This window comes from Epinephelus lanceolatus, chromosome 19, assembly GCF_041903045.1.
Source record: "Epinephelus lanceolatus isolate andai-2023 chromosome 19, ASM4190304v1, whole genome shotgun sequence".
Classification (NCBI taxonomy): domain Eukaryota; kingdom Metazoa; phylum Chordata; class Actinopteri; order Perciformes; family Serranidae; genus Epinephelus; species Epinephelus lanceolatus.
Window position 1 is genome coordinate 16,906,057 of NC_135752.1, and position 19,677 is coordinate 16,925,733.

The window sequence follows — 19,677 nt, forward strand, 5'->3', positions numbered from 1 at the left end:
ATTTCGGCAGATTGGGAACAAGTAGAAAACCTCTTCTGAGCCTGTCTTGGAAGTATTCACACATACCAAAATAGTTGAACCCCCACAGAGCAAAAATGTGTGCTGTTGCAGAAAATAACAGTGCAGTCTACTTAAAGTTGAACTTCAAGAGTTTAAGTCTTCATCCTAATTCGCCGATAAAACCTTCATACGTCTGCAAAACTGCCGTCCTGTCGGCGCAGCCTGGGGCACACACTCCCTGAATTTATTTGTCTGAAAGGTGATGTAGAATCATCACAAGAGAGCACCTCATTTTAACTCTAATACCCGCTATGCCAAACGCCAGAGAAGTTTGTTTGCGCACCAGGTCTCTGTCATCACCAGCGATCGACAAGCACAAACAGTCAAAGTGGAAGACTGTGAGCTCTCTATCTGTAGTCTCCCTGTTCAGAAGGTGTTTGGTGGCCTTTGAAAAAAAAAAAAAAAAAGCAGGATATTTTGGTTTAAATGTGATTGTGCGGTACACAATGGATTTCAGATTACATTTTCCCAACATTTTTAAATAATTTATAAACCTTCTTTTCTTGCCAATTTCCCTTTCTTTCCAGTCTGTTTGCCTCTTCTTTTAATCCGTCTCTTTGCTTTTAGGTTGCCAACAGTACCTCACCAGCACTTCCCCTCTAGAGATAAAGAAATTTAAAATATGCATCCCACCAACACTCTGCCTGTCATCACCGAACCACGCACACACAGCACTGCACATTTCATCAGGAAGGTGTACTCAGTGCAACAGAGGTATTCATAGTTCACGGTGACATTTATTACCAGCATGAACATAACAAACAGTTGTTTATCCTCTCCGCTGCAGCAACACATGGAAACATGTGCACCTAAAAATCCACAGTTTGCTTTGGTGTGTTTGATGATTTGATGCAGAGATGCATCCACACACCTTTTCTAAATCTCACTTGAAATCTGTCCTTTTATAGTGGCTTATATGTACACAGGTTGATGATGACTTCATTTTAAAGGGTGTTTAAGCAACAGCAAAAGGTGTTAACACTTAAAAGTCTCTGAATATCCTCATGAACCAAGTTGAAGGGAAGTTTCTAATTAAAAGCTACGGCCAATAGAATCATAGGATGTAACGACTTCAATGATCCCCGGAGTATTTTATGTCTACTATTGCAAAGGCAACTTGTCACGTGTCACCAGCACTTCCAGGCTAACGACTCTCTAATGGCCCCATTTATCCATTTAGCCTCATTGAGTTCTACGCAATGCTGGTCCCGCCAGGTTCTCTGCCCATTGGTGAATGCTTCAAACACTTGACTGCAAGTGGACCGTTGGAGAGCGAGTGGAGGTGCAAAGCTGTCTGTAGCCGCAATGCATGGAGTGGTGTTGAAATCAATTGAAAAGGTAGCTTTGAGCTCCGATGAAGACTTTAAATGGACATATAACTGTGAGGCACTGTCACATATGTTAATTTAATTTTGGATATAAGATGGGAAACTGGAAACTTATAGTGAATTCCATTTAGGCTTTTTTTAATAGCTTTCATTGTGATGTTAAATTATACCCTGGGGTGCACTGAGATGTATGTACAGCATGTCATTTCCTGTATCATGTCAATGCAGCAGTATGTCCCTACATCTCTCAAACATTACTCTGAATATCTGAAGGAAGGAAGACATTGGTTGATTCAACTAAATGAAACTGACATAATCCCATCCATCCATCCTTAATCAGGCTATACTCTGTTGTGTCACTTCACCTGTATGAGTACAATCTTTTGAACTCTGCAGGACGAGCGTTACATTTTTAACAACCTTAGTTAACCTCACCAAAAATGGTTCGGGGCTCAGCTGCTTTACTACCAGCTTGATATTAACACAATCATTCATCAATATGTTTTATTGAGGCTCTGTAATATCTGTAATAGAGCACAGCTGCGGAATGAAGTAGCTCCGGTAGCTCGTATCAAAGGAAGAAACAGGTAGTACTTGGATTAAACTTAAAGGGATTTATAATTAGCTGAGGAGGATTTGTTACACAACTTGTCATTTTCATAAACACTGGAGTCAATTTAATAGAAAGTGACAGTGTAAACTTGTATTTGTCGCTTTACATACCAAGGTGGATAAAAACAGATTTGTTAAGGCCGTGCGCTTACCCTCTCAAACACACACACGCATGGGACGTGACTAACTTACCATGGTGGCATTATTGTTACTATTTGTGTTATTATTATAGTTTACTGTAAAGGGATTTAACACACACACGCACAAAAAACAAGAACACAACCCATCCTTCCTTAAAAATCTTGAATGCCCTTTCATTGGAATCAGACTGTTAATTCTTATAATTGCTGCATTGTGTGCTTTTACAAAAGCTGCAGAAACTTAAGAACAGTACTAATCAGTGTCAAACACCATGTGTGGGCTTTAGCTGTGAGTTACACTTCACTTTAGAATGAAGACAGCAATTTTACTCCCACAAGAGCTGAAGTTACCGGAGCTTCACTAATGCGTCTGGTTTACTTTTGATTTATATGGATTTGAATTATTCAAAGCTGTGATTTAAGGAGAAAATCTCACTTATAATACTGCCACCTTGAAAGCCTAGCATCCTAAGTTAAGAAGTAAATTGCAAATGACATGCCCTGTTATGTGAAGTATTAAATAACAAATGAATAATTAATGTGTGATTTATTTTGTTAAAATTGTGGTAACTGTACTTAGTGTTACTTTAATTGAAGCATTCTCTGGCACAAGAATTTCTTTCTGGATAAATAAAGTTCTATTGAATTGAATTGCAGACATTATGGCAGGTTTTTATATAACTTGCATGTGCAACTATATGCCAAGTATTTTTAATTTTTCCAGTCATTCCCAAACTGATGCTTGTATCATGTTTTAGTAAGCTTCCAACTCTTTAGTACTATTGTCACACCAGTATTGTTTTGCCCCAGTCATCAGTGCTGTAGCCAGAATTTTAGAAAAACTATGGATCCTAAGTTCCCCATGGCAGTCCTACAAAAAGCTATTAATACTGTATCATTTAACATTCTCTGTATTAATTTAGAGAGGGAATTTTCTATAAACTTTGTCCAAATGCTTTTTCAAAGCCTTCCCTTCAATGCCAAAAATATAATTCTATTGAAGAAACACAGAATCTCTTAATTCTAATTATGTCGTTGGTCTTAAACTGTCACATTTAATAATACACACTTGAAAAATACCAAAATCTGCCTTAAAAACTCAGTGAAATGTGTGCATAACTGTAGATTACATGCTTCTAATTAAGTCATTAAAGCCCGCAGTACAAAAACTTCAGCCCAACCACTCAGTCAACATTTGAGTTTTGGGTCGGTATATTTTTAGAACCTTTTGAATTTATTTTTGTCTGCAAATAGAAATAAGAACATCATGTATTCATCTACAAAATCACGTAAAAAAAAAAAGTCAAAGCCTCTCACAGAAAATGGCGGATACTTAAATATTACACTACAAAATATTACAATAAAGTAATAAAGTAATTTAACATAACATAGGTGCTTCTGCAGTTCAAAAAAACAGGTGTAGGCTGAAGTTACAGCTTAAGAGTAACCGGTGGACTCTAGTGATGATGATATAAAGAGGCCCAGACCGTGGATATGTTCGGAGGCAATCTCCAGCCCCTACACAAATTAAGCGACACAAGATTATGTTAGCATAAAATGAACTTATAAACATAGCTTAACAATGTTAAAGCATGGAAATTACCGTAAGAGCAGTGTCACTTACCTCTCCCACAGAGCACAACAACAAAAGGGGAGAGGCAAGGCGGGAGACATCCCTTTATAGGTGGGATACCCCCAGAGGTGAACGTAGGGGTACAGAAACTGCATATCAAACGTTCTACATAATGAACCAAATTTTGTGGAGTTATAATACTCAACATTACAAATGCACATTTGTACTTCCAGACATGACTACTGCGACAGTCTCCTCTACGGTTTGTCAGCCAAAACACTGCAGTATATCCAGGACTCGGCTGCTTGTCTGCTCACGCACTCTCGCACCGGGACCACACTATCCCTGTCTTTCATAATCTCCACAACCTCCTGCACCCCCAAAAGGCAACTTACACACTTTAAATCCCTGTTCCATGTTCCTCTTCGTCAGTATTACAGTCTGATCATCTACTCTCATATATGTTATTTTAAAACAGTTCCTCACTACAGCTGTTCCATAAACTCACTGCTTTAACTGAGATTCAATTCAGTTTGGCATTGGTCCTCACCAACATAGACACCTCTCAAAGCATTTTCACTTTCTGTCTTCTGGAGCAACTTTTTTACACTTTCAGGTAATATGTCCATTGTGAATAGACGTAAAATCCATCAATACCATAGGCCTCTTGAGTTGCATTCACACTGGCGCTATTTGGTCCTCTATAAATGAACCCTGGTCCACTTCCACGGATAGTTCAGTTCATTTGGAGTGGTGTGAACGCTCATTCGAACTCTGGTGCGGACCAAACGAGCGAACCCTGGTCCGCTTGAAAACTTGGGGTCTTGGTTCACTTGCAAGTGAACCCTGGTGCGGTTCGCTTACAGTGGGAAATGCAAATGGACTATGCAGCTAACCAAAGAGAGGAAGTGACGTACAGCGCAGTGCATTTTGTGTACAATAAAAACAAAGCCAACAGTGCGAACCGAGAAAAGCAGAGATAAAAAGAAAAGTTGGAAAATGTCTTGTGAGCAGACGTGGAGTAGTGAGGAGGTGCAGGCGCTTATTGTTATATGGTCAGAAGACTATATATCGACTTCCGTTTTTGGTCCTGGCCAATCGATGAGCTGCGTTTTCTTCTTCCTCGTGCTTTTTTACTTCCTGCTCAGTGGTCGTTTCGGGCAATACTTCCCCCAAACAAGCAGCTGTTGTAACTGCGTGGCTTGGTCCAGGCAGTTTGGTACACTTTAAAAAGTGCAGTGTCAAAAGTGAACCGAACCAAATTAAGGTGTGAGATTTTTCGGCATTCCCCGGCCAATCGAACCGAGTCCCCCCGGACTATCCTGGTGTGAATGTGCCCTAAGCATCACAGACAGCAACCAAAAGGACCAAACTTAGATTGTGTTTCAGCACCATGGACAGCAAAAACAAGCACTTTAAATGAGATCGTGTTTGAGCATCGTGGAGAGCACCCAGCAGGATGAACTTTTGAGCTGTGTTTCAGCACCATGGACAGCGACCACCACTGTTCCCTTCACTTGTAGGTAAAGTTACACAGACTCCACAGAGCCTGGGCTATGGGGGATTTGTAAGAAGAGAGTTTCAGGTTAGTCATTCCAAGTTTACATTACCACAGTCATACAGTCACGTTGTATTTTATGCAAAGTACACAGCCTACACGTGGCACACTGTGGCACCCACCACCTTCATACTTTGTTCAATTTTCTCAGTATTTCTCACACATGAATCCCACAGCCTGTCCTCCCCTATGCTTAGATTCCCCCCAGTTTTTCCCTCCTTTAATTAGTAAGTGTGTCTGTGGCGCTCACCCTACAGCCTATAGGTGTAATTGTTCACCTATCAGCAGAGAAAAAGTCACGACACGGCTCCTTATCCTCATCCACCCTCAGTCCCCTCGCCTTCCGCCTCATACAGTCCAGACCCACCCCTTACTGTCTGCCATGACCGTCCTCTACAATACGAGACTGTATTCTTTGTACCTCCCCTTTCTCGCCCTCAGTCTGTGCATCCCAGCCTCCCTTCCTAGATATCCATCCCACACCTCTCCACCCGCAAACGGCTCCTACGGTGAGAAAAAAAAAAGAGAGCAGAACAGTTTCAAACACGTCGGCATAAATCTCCCATCCAGAGCTCCCTTTTTCCTCCTTCCCCTCCTGACGGACTTCATGACTTTATTCCTCTGCGCGCCAATGCCCGAGACCACGCCGAAACGGAGGATTTTTTTCCCTTGAGCATGAAAAGGATTGCCAAATCATCCGCAATCCAACATCACCGACTGAGCCACCAGCATGAGCACTGGATACATATGCTCCAGCAGAAGTTGTTGGCTAGAGAACTAAGAAATCTTGGACCACAAATACAGCTAAGAGGGGAGAGTCAGTTTTAGGTAAGTACGCGTATCCCGGCTTGAACCTCTAACATAATACCAGGGTATCTTATATATATATATTTTTTCTGTCCATCACTGACCACGAGGTAGTGGTCGGGTAGGCAGGGCTATATTGTGGCACAATTATGGCGATGTTGCGTGGTCAGCATGTTACCGAGGTGGCCGGTTGTGTCCTTTTTCAGGATGGAGGCAATTTGTTCCTCTCAATGTGAAGCTACCTTTCAAATAATCGGTGTGCAAGTCCCTTTCAAGCTCCGCCCGGACTGAGCGTCGACGGAGCGTTTTCTGAGGGGGGCTATTAAAAATAATATCATGACTCTTGTAATCTTTTTAAACCCCATCATCTCCCCCAAAACATTATGCAAATGACTTATTCTCTCGATTATGTGCGCCCGACTGCGTCCTCCGGTGCACGTTGTGAGGCAGCATCTTCCCGCGGTGATGCTGCAGAAGTGCGGACATAAAGGAGCATAAAACACCGGGAGTAAAACAATGATCTGAATTTTCTTTTTTTGGTGTTGGCATATTACGCAGAGCTGCCGCGGCTTCAGTGCATGGCATTACAGGGGCAACACTGAGAGAGAAGGAGGTGCATTAGCAGGCCTGCAGATCACTGTGCAGTCGGCATCAATATTTGTATTCAAGCTCATTCCGTTTGCAGTCCAGTCGTGGCTTTTTGCACACCCCGTGTTGATCCCGGTAACTGCATGATCCATGAACTTAAAGTGAGTGTCATCCCAGATGTGGAATGAGTTGCGCTCATGCTTCCTGTTTTTTTCATCCCTGTGCACATTTTGGATGAATTACTGCCTGTTATGAATTCTGTGAAAACAGATAGTCAGCTGGATGTGTGTGTCTGTGTACGTGCTGGGTCTGTGTTGGACGTGGCTCTAAGCGCGCGTGCAGAAAAAGAAAGCAAGCACGTACAATGCTTGTTTTATTATACGTGTGCATGTGTGCGCGCGCGCGCGCGTGTGTGTCACCAGTGAGGCAAAGTTGCCGTTCCGTGTTCCTTCAAGTTGTTTTGATTGCTGTTCCACTGACTAACTGCGAGGGGAGCTCATGCTCTTTTACACCAGGTGTCATTCTGTGGCTCAAGGCGAGATAACTGTGTATGGTGCTGATACCAACTCTATGAAATTAGAGAAGCGGCTTCTGTTTGAAATTGGTCCGGAAGCATTTATCTGCACTTCCATGACTGCCACTGCAGTTTTTTTGTTTTGTCTGGCATTGTTTCTTTTTTTGGAAAGCGGGACTAATTAGCTACATTCACGTTGTATTAACAGATATATCCAGAGAGGAGGGAAAAATAACTTAACACAAGATACCATATGTGCAGGCCACACTTCATGCAAGATCTCCATCTAACTGATTAGCTTAGCCTTTACAGAGCAAAAAAAAAAAAAAAAAAAAAGTGTGCTAGGAATAACCCTGCACACTGAACTTTAAGTTATGCTTTTTTGAAATTAACATTATATTGACAGCAAGTCAATACATCCCGCACTATTGTCCTGCCCTCGTCTTCCAAATGTGCAGTGTAGAAAATTACACTGGCAGCGGAAATTGCAGAAGAAAAGCTGCCTTATTCAGTATGCCTCATTCAATCTGGTGGCCTTTTCAATGGCAAAACGCTGGCAACATGTAATCATTTTCAGAGGGAAGGCATTCCACATCACATTGCCAAAATGAAAATGCCAGCAGTAGCTTAAAGCTATATTTGTGTCATGGCTTTAGATGACCCAATGTTGATGATGCTTTCAAGGACTGAAAAGAGAACATTCAGCAGCAGAGGTCCCTTTTGCAAACCTTGGCAGTGCAACTTACCAATGAATTGTCTGTAAAGCATGTGGCTGGGATTCTTAAATGGGGGAGGGAATAAACACCAAATATAATTAGAAGGAAAGGATGATAGAATTCACACCGCTCTATGTATAGTATCTTGCGATAAGGATATTATTTACAAACTGTGGTGGACAGAAAACAGTAGTCTTGTGTTGGCAGGACCCACCAGCTCTCTTCCTCTCCCTTCCTCTCTGTCACTGTCTTTGTGTTCCTGTATTGGCACGACATTGTTTTTATGTGGGGGCTGGCTGCAGCTGTAGTGGCCAGAAGGCTGCCTCCCGAGAGGGTTTGAAAAAAAAAAAAAAAAATCTGTTTTTATCGGAAACAAACAACGGGGTCACGTAATGACATGTGACAAAATCCTCACAGAAGTGCTGGTGAGCTTACAGTATTTTGGAGGAGAGGCAGCTGAATCGTTTGACCTCCACTAGGGGCTGTCTGACCTATGTGCTGCTGCGATCAGTCCCCGCAAGACCACATGGGGCCTTGCTTGTACAGTACAATGTTCAAAAAGAAGTCTCACCCCGTAAGGCTCATAATTAAAGGGGTTGGTAGCTGATCACAAGTGGTTAATTGCATTCTTGCACACCATGAAATTTAAGCCATGTTAAGCCTTGATTAACAATTCCAGAAGGAAATTATGTTTTAAGTTTTTTTTTTCTTTCATAATGGCCTTAAAAACATCCAAGAAGGCAACCATGGTTTTTCAAAACTTAGCCTATAGTCTAACTAGTCTTCGCCGTCTTTATCAGGCACTGGATCCACTCATTCTGGGCTCTGTGTGACGCCTCAGGGAAGATGAAAGCAGGCTCAGAAAAGCAGCAAACTTATTGTTATAAACTATTTAGGCATTCAACACACAGCAAGTCATCGTCTGAATAGACTGGCCTCCATCCTCTTCCTCTTACCTCACAGTAGTGAGTGGACACAGGCACCGTTTTCATCATACAATCAAGAAATAAATCAGTAAGTCAAAAGTTAAGCGAAAGGTAATCAATATTTTATAAGACAAATATTTATGCACTTTCACTTCCTCAAAGCAAAGCCTATTGTGGCTCGCCTCCTGACTGCTGATGAACCTGAATATGATGTTACGTAAAAATCATTAATTATTAAGTTCATTTGCAGGAGCTGCAGTTTTGGAATCATAATTTCTGCAACACTTCCTGGCATTTTAGGTTCAGAAGAAAATCAGCAGATCACCTTGATGTTATTAGTATGAAATAGCATAATTCAAGTCGTTTGTATCAGCGGTGGCTGCTGAATGTTTGTGAGTGAAGCCAAACGAAGAAAATCCACCTTGCATACTTGCTCTGCATATTTCCACTTCCTAATGTGAAGGATCAGAGCTTGCATATTTGGTTAACACACACAGTCCTCTGCAAACTATTCATCTTGACCTAACATTTGGTGGGTTTTAGGTAGGAGACAGCGGGTAGAACAGTGATGCTAAATCCAGCCTCGACAAACCTGACCCCCGTGTCATTAAACACTGCTGGGAATCTCAGTTATTACTCCTTAAAAATATGATAAGTCTGACAACACAGTAATAACTACAGTCATTTATCTTGCTTGACACCGCCTTGGTCTTTGCTGGCTCGGTGATAGCTGCGGTTGTGCATCCATTTGAATTTTCTGCCCCGTGTTACTGTGAGTAGGAGAGGCAGAAGGAGAGAGATGTTTTGATTTGCTGTGGTCTCTCACATCACTGAACAATAGAAGTCTGCACTGGCCGGCAATCACACACAGAACCTTTAAACTTAATTTGCTTCACTGTTGCCTCCCATATTCCCTCCGGCAATGTAATTTGATCTGCTTCAGTCTAGGAGTTGTGTCTAAGGTATCTTAAACAAAATACAAGCTTCTCGGTCATAAAATATCTTAGGGCCCCAATTTGTATGGAGATGAAATGCAGCTGTGACCAGAATTTGGCGATTGGTAAATCTGTTGTGGAGATTTTCTTTTTCCAGCTGCATCTGTGTTGTAATTTTGTGGGTAGCCATAATAAAAATTCATTCTGGGGGAAATGTAATCTTGTGTGCAATACTATGTCCGGATATCATGTTAATATATCATACATGGGCTGTGTGTTGAATATATCTACACAACTACCACAACACTGAACATTTTTCAGTGTTATATTCTGCAGTATCCCCTTACGGCGACTAAAGCATGCAGAAGACCAGCTTTAGAAAATGATATGTCAGTGTTGTGTTTGCAGCTCGGTGCTGCCCCCAAGTGGCCAAAAAATGCAATTAATGTCGGTTCAAGGTTAGGCCTCTAAAATGTCTTGGTTTAGATTAGAAAAATATGTTAATCCAAGTATTTTTTACACAAATCTAATATACTTTTATACGGTGGCCAACAAGGCTAAATGCTCTACAATTAGGGGTGAAGGGAAAAATCGATACACCATAGTATCGCAATATTTCTGTGTGGCAATATCATATCGTTACATGGACACAGAGAATCGATTTTTTTTTCATTATATAAATTATTAATATTAGAAATACAAATGAAACTTTTGGTAGCCTTTTTGAATAATATAATCAGTTGTGTTTTCAGTTTGCTAGATACATTTTCCTGCAATAAAAAATAACTGAAGGGATATAAATAGATTAACTACTTTATTTTATTCAATAAAACAGCTGATGTTGACAAATATTTCCTTTAGGGACATATTTCGGAGTTGAAAAAAGGTAATAAATTGCAATATATTTTATCGCAATACTCAGCATATTGGTTTAAAATCACAATGATACTGTATTGTGACTTACTGTAAGTATAATGATAACATCATTTCATTGGGGCTTCTCTCTGCCTACAACCGCCCTAAACATTTCCATTTGGAGAAACGTGCTGCAGTTTTAGAAACACTGCCAATTCAAAAACACGTAGACAAATCCAGAACAAATAGGACAATGGAAAAATGCTGCAAATGAAAAATATCATGCTGTAGGAAACCAACTATACAACTATAGCAAACATGCTACAAATACAGAAGCAATGCAAAGTCAAAAATGCACAAACTTTGAAATCATATCCAGTCAAAACAACCAAAGTTCTCCAGCCTCTAGGGAGAGCTATGTGTTTTTGAATTGGCATTGTCTCTGAAACTGCAGCTTGTTTCTCCTTATATTAATGTCTTAGGCTGTTGTAGCGTGTTTGCCCATGTCGCCCACCGTACTTTCACTGTGTAAATGCCATGCTGCTTCCCTCATTGGCCAGTTATCATTGTAAATCAGTTGCATATAAACATCTCTGGTCATGTGCCTTTCTCATCATGCTGTATGAAGGTTAAAGAAAACTGTAGTCAAGTCACATTTAACATTAAACTTATTTTCCAAGATTTAGCCAATTGCTCAGAATCCAAACAAACCCTTTCAGCACAATAATACAAACCCAAACTGCTCTGGGCACCGTGTGCGAATGATAATCTTCTAGCCTCATGCTTTACCAAAGTCAGTGCACAAACTTCCAACTCCTCTGGCGCACGTCCAACTGGTTGATCACAGCTCAGTGTTTTTGTGGTATTCACAGCTTACAGGGGCCTACGGTGCAGTTGCCACTGCACAGACAGTGATTTCCAGGCTGCACAGTGAAAACAATAGCTCAGATCCACCGAAGATTTTCAGGATAGAAACTCTGTATTGTCATAAAAAAACACTTTCTTTCCAGAGGTGCATCAGTGGCATATATTATTCCCTTCTCTCCACAGAAGTTGTCTTGAAGCAAAGTTTGACAGTGGCAGGGCACTGTGATAAGTGATTGATAAGCCTTTGAGTGATCAGCTGAAACAAACAACTGAAAACATTAAATCAAATTATTATCAAGTATATTTGCATATTTGTGATCATTGTTAATCAAATTATTAGTACAGATTAATGCAGAGCTTAATTACAAGGTATCAAGTTATCAGTTCTATTAGATCTCTGCCCTACTTCCAATTGATAGCAATGGGTGCATTATTTTTTGTATGTAAATATAGTTATTCACCTACTGAGCGCAGCCTTTGGCGCATCATGGGAAAAACAAACTACAGGCAAGCAACAAAACAATGCCAGCACTTTGACTGTACTGTGTGAGTCTCTGTCTTTCATAATGGGTTCGGATCACTATGGAAGGACAAGATTGTGATGGGGATTTCACATCTTAAGGAAATTGAGGCCCTCTTAAAAAGCAGTTGCTTTGGACTCCTCTGGACAACTGTCAGTGTCGTAGCAGGGAGCACACTTTCAAGCGCTACAAGGGGTTGAGAGGATCAGATTTGATTGGCAAAAAAAATTACCGAAAATGTGGTCATTTTGACAGTCATATTCAAGTGCATAAGAGCCCCAGCACTCATTCCATGACTGATAAACATGGCAGTTTAAACTCTCTTCAAGAAAGACTCACTTCATGACTCAAAGGCACAATCTTTAAACAAATGCATCCACATGCCATGAGAAATAAGATATATTTTAGGTCTATAACTAAATTTTTCGTGGGCATTTCTCAAGGAATGGATTCAAATATGTGGCATATCCTGCAGATCCACATGTAGTGTTAAAGTTCATAAACAAATCTAAAGTATTACATATTTCTATGAGTCAGCTAAGTGTCTGCCAGTGCAAAAAGCATCAATTTAAGATATGAACAATCATGGGACAATAATCTTTCTGAACAATTTTAATTAGGCCTCTCACAGAGAATGTTTTAATCTTTTCCAATCTTCCTTGTGCTGACGTGCAAGCGAGAAGCACTCCCCGCTGGAACATTTTAGGTACCTCCAATTATTCCTTAAGAATAGAAAAACATTTGCTAAAACATTTCAAATAGTCTGGGATTTATAATACGAGGCCTGGATGAAGATGAGAAGCTGCTATTTTCAGTACATACAGTATGTGTCCCAATTTTGAGACACTCAACAGTGGAGCAGTCATTTGGGAGAGAGGGTAGATTCATAGACTGACCCATGACCGATGTGATGCTGGTGAGTCAATGCACTGTTAGCTCATGCCAGTGGCTCCCAGCGTCTGTGACCTATATTGCAGCTCGGGGCAGCAGCAGCCGACAATGCTGCAAATGACTGATCAGATTTAAGCATTCAAATTGGAGTGGAATGATATTGGTTGCTATTGTAAAAAGCTCTCCTATCTGGCTAAGCTGCCAGGAATATATACATTAACCCAACAATTTTATTGCAGATAAACTGCTATTGGATCAGTATGCATATACTGATTTTGTTTTGTCTATTAGTAGCAACTTGGGACTTTACTTGTAACATAATTTCAAATTAGTGTGTAACCTGTTACTGATTACAAGCTATAGGAACAAATTATGTAAATTCAATTTCCTTTACCACAAACTGCATTTTGTGAATACTATGATTTCCTTTACTGTATAAGGTTTCTTTCAGACATGCACCTCTTTACGTAAATATAACGGCAGCTTTAACTTACTGCTGAATAAGGAGACTGTTCTAGTATGACAGCATCAGTCATTTAAGTTCCCAAAATTGGCGTATGTTTACGTAAGGCTGGGTGATATGGAGAAAATCAAATGTGATATTTTTGACCAAATGACTTACTTGAGGCGGCACAGTGGTGTGGTGGTTAGCACTGTCGCCTCACAGCAAGAGGGTTCCTGGTTCGATTCTGGGTGCGGGAGCCCTTCTGTGTGGAGTTTGCATGTTTTCCCCCCAGGTACTCCGGCTTCCTCCCACAGTCCAAAGACATGCAGATTGGGGATTAATTGGTGACACTAAATTGTCCGTAGGTGTGAATGTGAGTGTGAATGGTTGTCTGTCTCTATGTGTCAGCCCTGTGATAGTCTGGCAACCTGTCCAGGGCGTACTCTGCCTCTTGCCCAGTGTCAGCTGGGATAGGCTCCAGCCCCCCCGCGACCCTCAAGAGGATAAGCGGTTAAGCGAAGATGGATGGATGACTTACTTGACTTAAACTCTTTTGCTCCTTGGAGAGCATAGGTCATTCACGAACTTTCTCCAGCTGGTTTGGTGTTGGGCGATCTCTATTTCCTTCCAGGATGTTCTTGATTCCTTGAGTTCTGCCTTGACAGACCTTCTCCAGGTGTTCTTTGGTCTTTCCCGGCTTTCTTTTCCCCTGTGGGTTCCAGGATAAGGACTGTCTGGTCATGTTGGAGGGGGGTTTCCTCAAGGTGTGCCCAATCCAGCCCCATTTCCTGTGTTTGACTTGTGCTTCAAGTGGTTCTTGTTGTGTGGTTTGCCAGAGCTCCTCATTTGTTGTCGGATTAATGACCATCAGTAATGTGGATATAATGACTAAGTGGTTAAAGGCTAATAATACAACAGCTAGAACAGTCTGGTAAGTTCAGAAAATTAAATCAATTTACTGTAATACAGCCTTTAAAACCAGTAAAAGACAACACTTACAGTGTATCCATATCCAAATCTTAGACGCTATGGAGTCCCATATCACGATATTGATAAAATATTGGTATTTTGCACAGCCCTATGTTTACATTAGAGTGACAAACCCTCTAGCAGCTGTTGTAATTATAATGGGAACAACACAGGAAGTCACGTGATGTTATTAGGGCTGTCCCGAATACCATTTTTGGGGCTTTGAAGCTTCATTGGTAATTACTTGCAAATATTTAAAGCTTCTATGGGATGCAACGCTACCGGTGGGAGAAGGGGAGGGTAATGATAATCAATCATATTCATGTACGCCAATTAACAAACCTGATTTTAATAGGACCTAGCACCACTGCATGTGTGTGTGTGTGTGTGAGACCATAATAGGGAGGGGGAAGAGAAGGTGGAAGGTGGACTATTGCATGCATTGTTTCTGTTAGTTATTAATACCTCATAATAATAACTCATATCAATAGATGCAAAGCATGTGTTTTACTACATTTGCCAGCTGTGGATAACCGTCTGCAATTTATCTCACCTGTTCCTTCTCCTTAATGGACAGCTAGAGTAATTGCTTGAATCGGAGGTCACTGACTGGCCTCATTTGTATCTCATATGTTTCTCCAGCTTTTCACTGGTGAAAAAACAAAACAAAATATATAAATATTGATTTAGACATCAAATATCATGGCAAGGATTGAAGCTTTGAATCTTCACAGCATTCAGGTCAGCCCTAGTTATTTTAGAGCGTCAGTGTACGTGTGGGGACGATGTAGGGTTGGATGGAGTCAGCAAAACGTTAGATAGCTCCTTACCGTTTCAAACTGAAAATCAGTGTTTTTTAAAAAGCATGACCAAAATTGCTTCCTAACCTTGACCACGTTTGCTCTAGTAACCATGATGACAAAGGTCCCCCAACCTTAATGTAGTAGTCATTTAAGTCAGTAGTCATTTTAACGCTAACCATGATGTCTGCCTAACCTTAACAGTGGACTTATTTCAACCCAAATCATGATCTTTCCCTAAACCTAACCAAACCTTGACCACCATAAAAACAAGTTTCAACAGTATTGTGACAGTTTTGGAAGGTGCAGACAAATGATGTTGTCGTGCAGATGGGTGCATTGCATCAGAAGACACTTCCATGTGTCGTTCTAGAGTCCATTGTAAACACTGTATGTTGTCATTTAATTTGGAGGACTTTGCAGTGTAAGACACATTAATGTTACAAAGCACCATCACGCCTTATCTGAGTGGCATGATTGGATACTGTAGGATCAGCTGTGTAAAATCACTGGCAGTGTATGTATATTTACAGTACAATACAGTGCTAAATGCTTTCGTCTGAAAACATCATCCGGGCAACATTGTGCTTCGTTAAAATGTAACTGCTGAAGCAAAATGGACATCATTTGCAGGAGACACAGTTGATTAGCGCTGCATTCTTTTTCTGCAACAACTTAGTGCTGTAAAAGGCGCTGCGCCTCTGACTCCAGAAGTAGCACATGAATGGCCTGACACAGCACTTTCACAGAAGTACCAGCCTATAGATTTTTTCTATGTACCTGACCTTGCCTGTGCCGATATATGTGTGTGTGTCTCCTGCACTTTGAGCATCCTTTGAGTGGCTGAGGCTGAACATCTGCCACCGCAGCTGACATGTATATTAATTAGAATTTAAACACAGATCATTCATGTTCACTAATGTCAATCCTACACGTCCCAATGGGTGAACCATTAGTACATTTGCATTCCTAGTATGTGAGCTTTACTGCCTAAGCACCGCATCCTGTCACACATAGCCTGGAGGATATTGACTGGAGATCCAGGCATATTTGTGATCATTTGGCATTGCCTTCAAGGCTGTTGCTATGGTTACTCTTATAACTATGTATCACGTCTTCAACCGGTGCTCATGTATTTGGTCAGCTTAATTTTCTGCTTATCATTCATGCAATGGTTATTTCAAATTTACTCAATGAATGAATGATGAGAAAGAAAATATTAACTGAGTTTCATTATGACCTGTCTTTTCAAATGATGTGGACTCACCGCTTAGTTTGATTTTTCACGACTAGTTGTGTTTAAAAGGCAAGTTCACACTGGAAGACTGTAATATTGTTCTGGACATTATGGAATATAAATTGAATTTGCCTCAGGATGAAGAATATGATTAACAGACAATAAATAAAATATTATATCACCTCCAGGCCTGCGCATATTGCTGTTATTGCTCGGCCTCTATAGTCATTATGTTTTAAGAAATGTTTGAGCGCGATGGCATCAATATTGCTAACTTTAATTGCAACTATCAAGGTCTGCTGTTTTTCATGCAGAGTTTGCAATGTGTAAAAAATGGAACCAGCTTGAGAGCCTCCACCTTCCGTGCTTTGAAATTATGAAATTATTATGACATTACAAGATAATAACTTATGTGCAGATGGTTTGCTGTGGCCTGTAGTCTCCGCTGTTATGTTCTAAGATCACTTAAAGTGAAAAACTGCTCATTTTTCGAACTTTTCTCAGTTAAAAGTGGGGGCGGAGGGATTAAACATCTCAAAAAAGCAAGAACCAAAACTGAACCCACCCAAATCCCACATGTAGTGTCCACTGAAGATGAAACAAGCAAGCAGATGTTAACTGAAGGACAGTGAAGCAGATGGAACTGTGTATCTTAGACTAACTCTAATGAAGAAATCTACTGAGAAGCTAGCATCTACAATACTAATGGTTACACTGTACAACCATTACTTTCATTCCACAATGAAATAAAATAGTGTTCAATCGTAAGACCTTGTAGCGAAACAAAGAAAAAAAATCCTAGTGTCATCTTAGGGCACTTAATGGCAAATATATTATTCTCACCCAGAAAGAATACCAGCTGTGTTATTAAAAGTTTTTCTTTTAATCCTGGATGAAAAAGGTCAATCTACAAAAGAGCTCATAGTTTACAGAAAGAGGGTTAGGTCAACTGTCAGCACGGGTTCTGAAAAGAGGATCAAGCGTTGCATATTTAAAAGTAGAGAGGGAACTGTGGCCAGAGAACTAGTAAAAATAGACAAAACGCTGAATCAAATTAAGTAGAAACTCAGTGGGGCAAATTTATGGGACAGATTGGGGACTGCGGATTGCAAAAACATTTTTGCAGTTTTTAAAGTAACATCTTAATTATTAATAATTGTACTTAACATGTTTATAAGTGGGAATATGCTTTGAGATGGCTGCTGCTCTTTGCACTGTCATATAGACATCTTCATATTAAATTCCAAGTTAAAGGGACAGTTTGCCCCTAAATCAGAAATACATAATTTTCCTCTTATCTGCAGTGCTATTTATCAGTCTTGATAGTTTTGCTGTGAGTCGCAGAGTGTTGGAGATATCGGCTGTAGAGATGTCTGCCTTCGCTCTTATGTAATGGAACTAGGAGGCACTGGGCTTGTTCTCAGAGGGCTAAAAAGAACCATTTGAAAAACTTAACAGCAACGTCTTTTCCCAGAAATTATGTAGGACTATTTTCTTTCTACCGAACTACAGCCACTAACCATATCACCACACAGATGGAAGTGTGTGTCTACTGCTAGCTTGCCAAGCACCACTGAGCTAGCTAAAGGCCAAAACACACCAGCAGTAATCGCCATGCGTCAAAAAATATGCCCCAATTATTATCGATGTACAACCTCACACCGGTGACAGCCAGACACGCACACTGCACTTTACGCCACCGTCTTATTTCCAGCCTCGCTGCCCCCAGAATTCAATACATTTTTCCCCCACTCGCTCTCTGCTTGCACATACCAGCTCCCATAGCAGCTCCTTCCTCTGCTCCTATGGCAGCTCAACTCCTCTGCTCATCATGGATGCATAAAGAGAACTCTGTAGCTGTTGCTGTGTCTCATGTACGATGAAGAATGGATGAGGAGAGACTCATTGTTGAGGTTGAGAAATATCCTGAGCTACACGACCCATAATTACATCATTACAAAGACAATGGCCAAAAAGACATTGTCTTGGTGAGTCATAGCTCTGGAGATCAGCTTTTCAGGTGAGAACTTTAATTAGTGGGTGTCAACACATGATTTTAAGCTAACGCAGATCTTAAAAGTAGTAATAACTTTGTCTGGTCGTCTGTTAACGAGCTGTAGTACGACGTGTCTGGTGTGTACTAGGGGCAGCACTTGACATGCATCACAGGAGGCACCATGCTGTAGCGCCACTGTTATGTTTTCAGCTTAATGTTTCAGCTCCGCAAAAGAGGACGCCATCAGTGTGTACATCTTGCTCTGTCACAAGCACAAGCCTTTTGTCCATGAGTAGATGCACGCTTCCTTCTGCGCTTTGATATAGTTGGTTTGCGTAGTTCAGTAGAAAGAAAATTGTTCCTACCAAGGGCTGTAGATTATCTAGAGTAACCAGGTCATGATTTCAGGAAAGAGACATTGGGCCTCATTCACTAATATCTGAAGTACTTGCGCAAAATCACCGTCGGATTCATGACACGTGCGTACCGGCCAATTTTGTTCTCACCACCGTGCGTATGTTAGTAAATCAGAACCATTCTAAATTGACAGGCGCGTGTCCGCGATCTGCAATCAGCATACTACCACGGCCCCATTTCTCCATATAAGGAAACCGCTTGCCTAGAGGTGATTCATGAATGAAGGAAGCGGTTACGCGAGGAGAGAAGTAGTAAATTTCACAGTTTGTTAGAAGCGATGGCACTGGGTCTTACAGGAATGCCATGGGTCATTGTAAGATTGTGGAGGACACAGCATGCCAGGATGATCTTGCACACCTTCTCAGGGGTATAAAGTAGTTTACCACCGGCCGTATCTGATCCAAACACATCCAACGGCCCTTAAGCACGCCAAAAGTGCGCTCTACGGCGCGTGTGTGGGCATGTATGTTATTATAGCGCACCTCTTGAGGGGTTTCAGGGTTTGGTATGGTGTCATCAGCCATGTTTTAAGGCCATATGCCCGGTCACCCAAACAACATAACATTTTAACATTAACGGAATAGAGACTTACTGAAAATACTAACTTAAAACAATTGAAATAAAAGACTAGAACAAAAGATGCTCACCAACAAGCCATCCACTTCTCACAGCCCCTGCCTCCAAACGCATTCCCACTGTACTGTTTTGCAAAATAAATGAGTCATGGGTGCCTCCTGGCCAGCGGGCCACAGCCTTAAGGATATGGCAGTCGGCATTACAGATCATCTGCATGCTGATGGAGTGATGGTTTTTCTGTTCATGTTATTGTTAATATTTTAATTGTCACAATGATGAGGGTGAACGTGTGTCAATTTCATGGTAATTTAATCCATTTGGACAATATATTAGTAAATTAATTATT

At 41.0% G+C, this 19,677-nt stretch overlaps 1 protein-coding gene across 1 annotated transcript in view; it reads left to right on the forward strand.

Annotated features, from left to right (window-relative positions):
• Nucleotides 1–5,694: 5,694 nt before the first annotated feature.
• brinp1 (bone morphogenetic protein/retinoic acid inducible neural-specific 1) overlaps nucleotides 5,695–19,677 on the forward strand; it is a 168,651-nt gene continuing 154,668 nt past the window's right edge. Inside the window, exon 1 of the mRNA XM_033646845.2 lies at nucleotides 5,695–6,099. The gene's annotated coding sequence lies outside the window, so the exon portion shown is untranslated. The remainder of the gene's footprint in view (nucleotides 6,100–19,677) is intronic.